The sequence below is a fragment of the Colobus angolensis genome, unplaced genomic scaffold (assembly GCF_000951035.1).
Source record: "Colobus angolensis palliatus isolate OR3802 unplaced genomic scaffold, Cang.pa_1.0 Scaffold183, whole genome shotgun sequence".
Lineage (NCBI taxonomy): Eukaryota > Metazoa > Chordata > Mammalia > Primates > Cercopithecidae > Colobus > Colobus angolensis.
This window is the reverse complement of record NW_012114966.1, coordinates 3,481,007-3,491,389: the sequence shown is the minus strand read 5'-3', so window position 1 is coordinate 3,491,389 and position 10,383 is coordinate 3,481,007. Positions and strand designations below refer to the sequence as shown.

The 10,383-nt window shown below is 39.8% G+C and overlaps 1 long non-coding RNA gene across 1 annotated transcript; it reads right to left on the bottom strand.

Annotated features, from left to right (window-relative positions):
* Positions 1-393: 393 nt before the first annotated feature.
* On the bottom strand, positions 394-8,822 carry LOC105510126. Its single transcript, XR_001001526.1, has 2 exons — positions 8,679-8,822; positions 394-626 (listed from the first exon to the last, which is right to left on the bottom strand). It is a non-coding gene; the product is annotated as an uncharacterized LOC105510126 (long non-coding RNA).
* Between the last annotated feature and the right edge of the window lie 1,561 nt (positions 8,823-10,383).

Sequence of the window (10,383 nt, the reverse complement as noted above, 5' to 3'; positions counted from 1 at the left end):
TGTTTTTCCTTTGAGAAATACTGCTACAATAAAAATCCTGGTACACTCAGGCAAGCATTCCTGTGGGACACATTACTAAAGGTTAAATTTCTAAATATAAATGTTTCTACTTAAAAAAAAAATGAATGTATACTATCACATTACTCTCCACAAGTGTTGTAACTGCTTGTTTCCCAGGAGTGTGCCACGGGAAGGAGCTCTGTGCTTGGTAGCCATTATTAATTCACGTCTTAGTGTGGATTTCCTTGAAGTCACTTCCCGCTTTGGTAGGACCCTAGATGCTCTCAAAGGAGGATCTAACAAAAAAGAAAGGAAGCCTCTAAGAAAGAGATGAATTCATAAATCATGGCGGGTTGATCCTGTTTGGGAAAATGAGAGACACACACACATATGTTCAAAGGTTGACTCTTCACTTCACTGCGCAGAGCAGAGGCATATGTTCCACTTGCTTAATTTTACTCTTCTTGATGCTCAGCAATTTGTCCCTGCTCATCCACACCAAAACTCTGGGATTCGAGTCAAACCTCAACAGCAGTGTCAAGGCCCATGAGTCAGGGAAGAGCTGTGCCTCAGATACACATCGTCTTCAACTTCAACCAATTCAGACTTCCAAACATGCAGAGAGCCTATAGAAAAGAATGACTGAGCTGAGACTTGAGCTTACAACTTCTCAGCAGTATTTTCTATTTAGGTTAATAAAACTCCAAAGCAGAGTAAAGAGGACTTGTGTTAGTTTTTTAGTTTAGTTTAGTTTTGTTTTTATTTTTATTTATTTATTTTTTTTTTACGATGATGAGCTGGGGCAGCACTTGTAGTAATGCAAATACTTTGGTATTTGCACAGCATATGCTTACATTCATTAGAAAAGCCTGTTATTCATTGAATTTCCCATGAATACCAGTGGTTTTAATTAAGAAGAAAATTAATGAAATGCAATTGGTTTTGCTAATAAAGAACCATGCTAATTCCTGCAAAAAATCTAATTTTCTATAATTAGCTCATATGGAATTCATTCATTAGAAAGAAAATCATGTATACATGCAGAAAACCAAACTGCTGAGCTGGAGAGTTTCTAATGACTGAACTCTGAGAGTAACTACTGAATAGCAACATTAAGCCAATATTTCCTGATATAGTATATCTCATGGCAGATTTCCAGAGAAACCATGAAAGGGGCCCCTTATTTTAGAGCCAAGCCTATGTGAAATGAGATTATTCTCTTAAGAACAATTTTTCCATAAGCCCAGGTTGTAAGGGCAAGAATATCTGATGTCACCCTTGTCATGACTAAGCCAAGAAAGGAGACTAGAGAAAATTTATTCTATTGCCATGACTCTGGGCATTTAAAAAATCAACAGGGAGCTTTGGAACTGGATAAAATCTAAATGTTCAATGTATGCACTAAGACACTGAGACATGGGGTATTGCCATTGTGGCCCCCCACTATTTATTTACTTATTTATTATTTATTTATTTATTTATTTATTTTTTGAGACAGAGTCTCGCTCTGTCGCCCAGGCTGGAGTGCAGTGGTGTGATCTTGGCTCACTGCGACCTCTGCCCCCTGGGTTCAAGTGATTCTCCTGCCTCAGCCTCCCAGGTAGCTGGGACTACAGGCACCCACCACCACGCCCGGCTAATTTTTGTATTTTTAGTAGAGACAGGGTTTCATCATCTTGGTGTGGCCCCTTTTTAAACTGCATTAGGCTGAAAGCCTTTCACATATGGATAAGGATTCCTCTTAGATATCTACAAAGAAGTTGCCAGGATATTGTAGTAGACTTTTAAGGTTCTCTGCTCAACTTACAATAACCCCATAACTGCTCTTTTCAGCTTAAGTGTTGGCAACTATTGTATATTATGTGACTCCATGCTCCTCCCTACCACCAAAACCAAATTCTCTTTCCCAGGAATTTGGTATTGGAACTAAAATATTGTGACTGAGTCTTGGCTGGTAAGTGGAAGAAATCTGTCAAGAATTGTGTAATTCCTATCTTCTATTACCACATTCATGGAGAAGCAGAGAAAAGAGAGACTGAGAGAGATACAGAGAGACAGAGAGGTGGGAGTTGGAGGATGGATATGGAGAGACAATCAGAGAAAATAAATAGAAAAGAAAGGTCTTCTGTTTTTATGGTTTCTAGTTCAGGTGACTTCCTAAAGCCTGGCTGAGTTCTTGACTTTGAGGTCCTCATGATACCCTCTATCCTTATAACAGATCTCCCCTCTTTTGCTGATGTTAACCTGAATAGAATTCTGTACTTGCAGCAAAATGTCTAACCATAGCACACATTGGAGTACATATTTAAGAAGAGACTAGCTGGGGTAGAAGCCAGAGAAGAAAAAAGGGAAGAGAAAAAAAAAAAAAAAAAAAGCAAGTACTTGCTATGTGTCAAGCAACTTGCTAAACACTTTAAAAATTATCTCATTACTCAATAAAGTATCCTTTAAAAAGATGTTATTTCTCCCCGTGTTTTCAAGGAAGAGTTCCAGATTTCAGAGGTTAAACTATAGGCTGCACAGTTGGCTGGTAGAAGATCTGGAGTTTGTATTCACATTTGGGCTATTGGGCTTGGGCTCTGGTCTGACCGTGATAAATAACAGTCACTATGATACTTGCGTAACCTTGAGCAAAGCACTTAACTCTATTTAGGATTTGGGTAAATATAATACTATTTAAGGTCCCTTCTAACTTAGTAGTATAGTATCACTTTAAAAATTTATTTAGAACAGTGTTTCTTTATCCAGTAGTTTGAGTAGGGGTGGAAGTGTGTAAGTTAGATCTAAGCCCCCTTCGATGTCATTTCAAATTTTACCCATCCTTCATCCCTACCCTACCCTTCCCCTAAAGAATTCCATAAGGTCTGGTGGATATGTAAAGAGCATGGGCAACAGTGTTAGGATTTAAACTCAGGGCTGTCTTACCACTTTGTTATGCTGCTGTTTCCTCTTTTACTATGCCTATTGGAATGATATAGCAGTTCAATAATTTTTTCAACTGAATTGCATGAATATTTGCCACAAATGACTAATATGTCCTATTTTGAATGCTTCGCAAATTATAGAATTAACTTGTCAATTTCTAATACAAATCTGACTGGTATTTGTATTGGAATTGCTTTGAATCTATTGATCAGTTTGGGGATATTGCTGTCTTCACAATATTGAGCCTTCTAATCCATGAATATAATATACTTTTCCACATTTTCAAAGGTCTTCTTTAATTTCCCTCAGCAGTTTTGTAGTTTTCAGCATAGAATTTTTGCATTGCATTTATTAATTTATTTCTAGGTATTTGATATCTTTGGATGCTACTGCAAATCAATATTGTGAAAATGACCCTACTGCCAAAAACAATCTACAAATTCAACACAATCCCCATCAAAATACCACCATCATTCTCCACACAATTAGGAAAAAAACAGTTCTAAAATTCATATGGAACCAAAAAATAGCCCACATAGCCAAAGCAAGATAAGCAAAAGGAACAAATCTGGAGCCATCACATTACCTGATTCCAAACGATACTATAAGACATAGTCATCAAAACAGCATGGTGCTGGTATAAAAATAGGCACATAGACCAATGGAACAGAATAGAGAACCAGAAATAAACCCAAATACTTACAGCCAACTGATATTTGACAGAGCAAACAAAAACATGAAGTAGGGAAAGGACACCCTCGTCAACAAGTGGTGCTGGGATAATTGGCAAGCCACATGTAGGAGAATGAAACTGGATCCTCATCTCACAGTATACAAAAATCAACTCAAGATGGATTAAGGACTCAAATCTAAGACCTGAAACTGTAAAAATTCTAGAAGATAACATTGGAAAACCCCTTCTAGACATTGGCTTAGGCAAGGATTTCATGCCCAAGAACCCAAAAGCAAATGCAGTAAAAACAAAGATAAATAGGTGGGACTTAATTAAACTCAAGAGTTTTTGCACAGCAAAAGAAAGAGCAAAGTAAACAGATGACTGACAGAATGGGAAAAAACCTTCACAATCTATACATGTGACAAAGGACTAAGGACTAATATCCAGAATCTACAACAAACTCAAACAAATCAGTAAGAAAAAAAAAATCCCATCAAAAAATGGGCTAAGGACATGAATAGACAATTCTCAGAAGAAGATATACAAACGGCTAAAGAACATATGAAAAAACACTGAGCATCACTAATGATCAAGGAAATGCAAATCAAAACCACAGTGCAATACTACCTTACTCTGCAAGAATAGCTATAATCAAAAAATCACAGAACAGTACATGCTGGCATGCATGCAATGAACAAGGAACACTTTTACACTGTTGGTGGGAATATAAACTAGTACAACCACTATGGAAAACAGTGTGGAGATTCTTTAAAAAACTAAGAGTAGAGCCACCATTTGATCCAGCAATCCCACTACTGGGTATCAACCCAGAGGAAAAGAAGTCATTATACGAAAAAGATAATTGCACACACATGTTTATAGCAGCATAATTTGCAACTGCAAAATCATGGAACCAACCCAAATGCCCATTAATCAATGAGTGGATAAAGAAACTGTGGTATATATATACAATGGAATACTACTCAGTCATAAAAAGGAGTTAATTAATGGCATCCATAGTGACCTGAATGAGAATGGAGAGTATTATTCTAAGTGAAGTAACTCAGGAATGGAAAACCAAGTATCATATATTCTTATAAGTAAGAGCTAAGCTATGAGGATGCAAAGGCATAAGAATGACACAGTGGACTTTGGGGACTCAGGGGGAAAGGGTGGGAAGTAGGTGAGGGATGAAAGACTACAAATAGGATGCAATGTATACAGCTCGAGTGATGGGTGCACCAAAATCTCAGAAAACACTACTAAAGAACTTACTCATGTAACCAAACACCACCTGCTCCCCAATAACCTATGGAAATAAAAATATTTTAAAAATATATTCTTGGTAGCAGAATAATATTCTCCCCCAAGATGCTCATGTCCTAATTCTCAGAACCATGGCAAAAGATAATTAAGTTTGCAGATGGAATTTAGATTGCTAATCAGGTGACCTTAAAATAGGGAGATTGTTTTGGGTTATTTGAGAAAGCTTAATGTAATAAAAGGGGCCTTAACAGTGGAAAAGAGGGCCAGGCACAGTGGCTCATGCCTGTAATCCCAGCACTTTGGGGGGCTGAGGTGGGCAGATCACCTGAGATCAGGAGTTCAAGACCAGCCTGGTCAACATGGCGAAACCCTGTCTCTACTAAAAATACAAAAATTAGCCAGGCATGGTGGCACTCACCTGTAATCGCAGCTACTCAGGAGGCTGAAGCAGGAGAATCACTTGAATCCGAGAGGTGGAGTTTGCAGTAAGCTGATATTGCACCACTGCACTCCAGCCTGGGCAACAGAGCAAGACTCCATCTCAAAAACAAACAAACAAACAAAAAAAACGAACAACAAAAAAAAAAAAAAAAGGAAAAAAGAAAAAAGTAGAAGAGGTAGAAGAGGGAAGCAAAACAGGAAAGTTAAAGGGATACATTTCTTGGAATAAAGGTTAGAGAGCTGCAACATTGTCAGCTTTAAAGATGGAAGATGGGACCACGAGCATTGGAATGCAGGTAGATCTCTAAGTTGGAAAAGGAAAGGAAAAGGATTCTCCTTAGGAGCCTTCAGATAAAACCACATCCCCGCTGACACCTTGACTATAGCTGAATAAGGCCCTGATTGGATTCTGTCCTCTTAACTGTAAGATAATGAAATGTGCAGATTTAAACTACTAAGTTTCTGGTAATTCAGTATAGCAACAATAGGAAATTAATATGGAGTTAGGGAAAAGTTCAGTAACTCAGGACTCTGAACTTTGTTAGAAAGGTCAGTTCTCTCTTCACCCCTAATCCCTTCATTCATGGAGCTTACCCCATGGTGACATCTTGCAATTTGCCAGCTTTGGGAACAGAATCAGACAGAGCAACATTTGCTTTTTTGCACCATCCATGCTGCAAAGCTGAGCAACAGAAAGGTTTGATGGGATAACAAATATCAACATATGAGAGCTAGGTCAGGAGGAAAACCCTGGTAGAAGCCACACAGTATTTATGCAGTAGCCACAGGTATTTGTGGGCACAGGTGAAGCACTACTTTGAAGGATAACTTTTAGTGGGGACAAATTCCATTCTGAGAAAGTAGGAGGTTGAAAGATAGAATTTTTATAATTATGACTCTATTTGTAGGTGAGGCCAACTTGGATTATGCTAATGATAAGGTATACACTAATACTTGCTAATTTCTGAAGTTTATGACATAATTTTAAATATAATTAGAGAAGATTGAAGATTACCCCTATAATGACAGCATCCTTGCATATTAGTTTTTCAGTATCTTGAGTGATAAAAAATGAGGAGGATGTGAGATGTTGTGCTGGGAAGTGCACATTGGCCTCAGACTCTGCTCTCTCTGCCAGCTAAGTCCTGAGTGAGCTCCTACTATGAACTGAAATGCAAAAAATGGAAAGGGCATTTGTTGGGGCTGGTGTAAGCCAACTGTTTCCATCCTTATTCCTTTACTCAGAAACGCAAATGAAGAATGACATTGTCAATTTCATGAGCAGTCCATATTTTTTTCTTTTGACAAGAGATAAAGTAAATAGCATATGGGTTTCCTCTGGAAGAATAACAAATAAAAGTATTTTATAAGGATATGAGTTATAAAATTAACTTTTTGTTATCTCCAAAGGATTATTTTGGAAGAAAAAAATATAAGTAATAAATATCAGTATTCCTTTTTTTGGATCCATATTTGGCTGGATGCAGCCTGGACAGGTGTCATGGTTATAGAATATTGTCATGCGTCTGAGTTGTGATTTCAGTATGCTTATTCCTAGTTCTTTTTTAAATTTTGCTATGTTTTTAATAAAGGAAAAGACAAGGATAGATGAGGAAAATATAGAGTATTTTTATCTTCAGTGCATGTCAGTAAGAATGATGCTATGAAATTTCAGTTAATAATGAAATTGGAGCTACAAAGACCAAATCATAAATAAAATGGATTTGCAATAGTGTTACTCATAGTAGCACACAAAAATATGAAAATATCATGTGCCATATGATATTTGCCTCTGCACTGAGTTAGATCTGTGCTTATGCTTCAATACTGTAATTGGCCATCTCATTTCTATTGCCTATGGAGCAAAAGTCTGAAATAAAAAAGAATATTCATATTTATTACTTATATTTCTTCCTTGCAAAATGGCAATTTGGAGGTTTTAAAAAGTTAATTTTATAACTCACAGCCTTACAGAAGAATTTTATTTGTTATTCTTCCAAAGGAAATCCACATGCTATTTACTTTATCTCTCACCAATAGAAAAAAATATGGACTCCTCATGAGATTGACAATGTCTTTCTTCATTTGAGTTTCTGAGTTAAAGAAACAAGGATGGAAACAGTTGACTTACACTGGCCCCAATAAATGCCCTTTCCATTTTTTACTTTTCAGTTCAGCTAACATTTATTGACAGCTTTTACTGTGCCAAGCACTGTGCTAGATGCCAAGGATACAGAAATGATTAAAACACAGTCCCTTTCCTCAAGAAGCCCATGCTCTGATGGTGGAGGCAAACAAGCGCTTTAGGCCAAAATTTAAAATTATGAGGGCACCAAAAAGGGAGTGGTTTATTTTGCCTGGAAAGAAATAAAACCTTCATAGAAGAGGTGACATTTGAAAGGGGCCTTGAAGGAAAAAAGAGAAGGTCAGTTGTTGTCCATAAGAAACAATAAAACAGCGCAAAAATTCTAAAAGAAAGTTCTGTTTGTATTCTGTGGGCTGCCTGTGCAACTGGATCTGAGCATTCCCTGGGGTGGCTGAGGGGGCTGTGTGGACCAGAGCACAGGCTTCCCCGGCTTTATCAGTCCAGGCTGAGTGACCACCAGCTGCAGGAAGGGGGAAAACATCGGATCCCTTCAGTGCACGGCACCAACACCTCCTATAACATCAACCCAGGGCTCCATGTGTCCTCTTCAAGAGGAGAAAACAAGACAAAACAAAAACAACAAAACGACAGCAGGGCCCTTCTCCATTTCCTGGCTCTGAAATGAGGTTAGTGAGTTAATGAATGAAGCCATCGTGTCTTTATCTGTAAACTGGGGAAAGCTATACCTTCCTCAAGTGCTTCTGTGAGGATGAAAGAGAGAAATGCATGCAAAGCCCCTGCCACATGATCCTAAGAAATGGGAGCATGGCGATGATGGTGATGATGGTGGCCAGGCTAAGGATAAAGGACAGGTCTGGTCTCTGGGCTGCTGTGGGAAGCCTGAGCATCCCATGCGGTGGGCAAGAACAATGTGATCTTGGCTACCCTGGCTCTGACCCAGAGGGACTTCCTGCCCATCTGCACTTCCCTTGCCGTTGTCCTTGTGGCTCAGGTGGTGCAGGCAGCTGCTCCAACTGCTGCCTCTGGTGCCCTGACAGCTGCAGGGAGCCAGGCAATGGGCTATGAAACCGAACCTCAACTGGAAACTATCTGCCCTAAATAATCCCAGCATCAAGGTCCACCTCACTCCTCTCCTCTGCCTGCCCCCATCCCTGTTTTCACCTGTTGTTTCTGTCTCATTCCACCTGCGTTTTCTTTCATTTTCTTTGCCCCTTCGCTGCCTCTTTCCCTCTCTCTCTGTTCTCCTCCTCCTCGCACCCGCACCTCTTTTTTCTTCTCTGCATTCTGGCTGCTCCTCCAGTTCTGGTTTCTCCACTGTGGTGTGGCAGAGGATGTGAGGTCAGAAGGCTCAGGGACTGCCCGGCTTCTGAGATGCAGGGCAAGCCACCTCAGCCTCCTGGGATGTGGTTTCCTCATCTGCAGAATTGGACCAGAATGACTCCGGAGTGTTCCTTCCGCTCTAAACTCCCGTTCTGTTACATTGTGTTGTGCTTGCCTTTGTGCCTGCTTTTCCTGTTTCAGCTGTCTCATCTGTCCACCTGCCTCTCCCATCTGCATCCCACCACTCGGGTCGAAGCCGCCAGCATCCCTTGCAAGGACCCCTAGAGCAGCCTCCTGCTACTGGAGGTCTCCCTGCTCCTGTTCTTATCCGCATCCAATGTGTTGTCCACACAGAAGCCAAAGTGACCTTATCAAAATAGAGATGAGATTGCTCACTCAGCTTAAATTCTCCAAACTCCTTTACACCCCTTTTCTATCATAGGCCCCTCTTCGTGTTCTTCAGAGTCCTGAAATTGTCTTTATTTACTCATGAATTTCTTAATGTTGAAGTATCATTTGCTATCTGTCTTCCACACTAGAATGCAGGCTCCAGGAGTGACAGACTTAATTGTCTTGTTTACTCCATATCCTCACTGGAGGGGCCAGGGCCTTTATTCTCTCCATCAAGGCTGAATGAGGGAAACTCCCTTTGCCGCAGAAACCATCTGTCCTCTTCTTGAGAGTATTCTCTCCTAACCACACCATTTCTTACTTAGAAATACCCGTGCCTGCCAGAAATCCTGCCCATGCTTCTCTGTCATTTCTGACATAATCCCCCTCATTCACCTTTCTCAGTCAGCCAGGTCTTGTGTTTCCATGGGCTATGGTAGAGAACAATGGCAACGATGAAGCTAGTTCTTCTCTCACTTTAATGTCGATCTGGGCCATTGGATGCCTTAGGATAAAATAACTTAACAACTCAGACTTGAATCTAGATAATGTTTTACAATGCCAAGAAAGAGGCTTCTTTAAGAAAATGTATTAAAACTTCCAATATTCTGTGCTTGGTTCTTGGGGAGATGTTAGGAGTAGCCATTTTCTTTAAAATACCTCTTTAAAGTAGGTAATGTTAATATGTCCATTTTACAGGCAACAAAACTGGAGTTTAGACAGTGCACAACTGGACAAGGCCATAGAGCCAGAGGTGCATAGAGCCAGGATTTGGATGGAAGAAGTGCAATGCCAGATCCAGGTACCTAGCCACCATATGGGTGACCCTAGTCACCCTCTCCCTCCCTAGATTACTCAGCATTATTTTCAGCATAACACTTATAAATACCTGATGCAGTCAGATTTCTTTATAGCTTAGCTTTTGGAGGCCACTTGCTTCCATTATAACATAAACTCCATCCAGGGAGGTACCATATCTGATCCGCTCACTGCACTCATTCCAGTGCTTACAGTAGTGCCTCATACATAATGGACGTTCAATAAATATTTGCTAAATGAATTAGTTATTTGCATATTGAGGATGAGATCTAAAAGAAGTCCTGATAATTCTGTATATAAAACTCCATCTTAGCCAGGCGCTGTGGCTCACACTTGTAATTCCCAGCACCTTGGGAGGCCAAGGCAGGAGGATCGCTTGAGCCCAGGAGTTTGCAACCAGCCTGGGCAACAGAGACACCATCCCTACCAAAAAAAAATT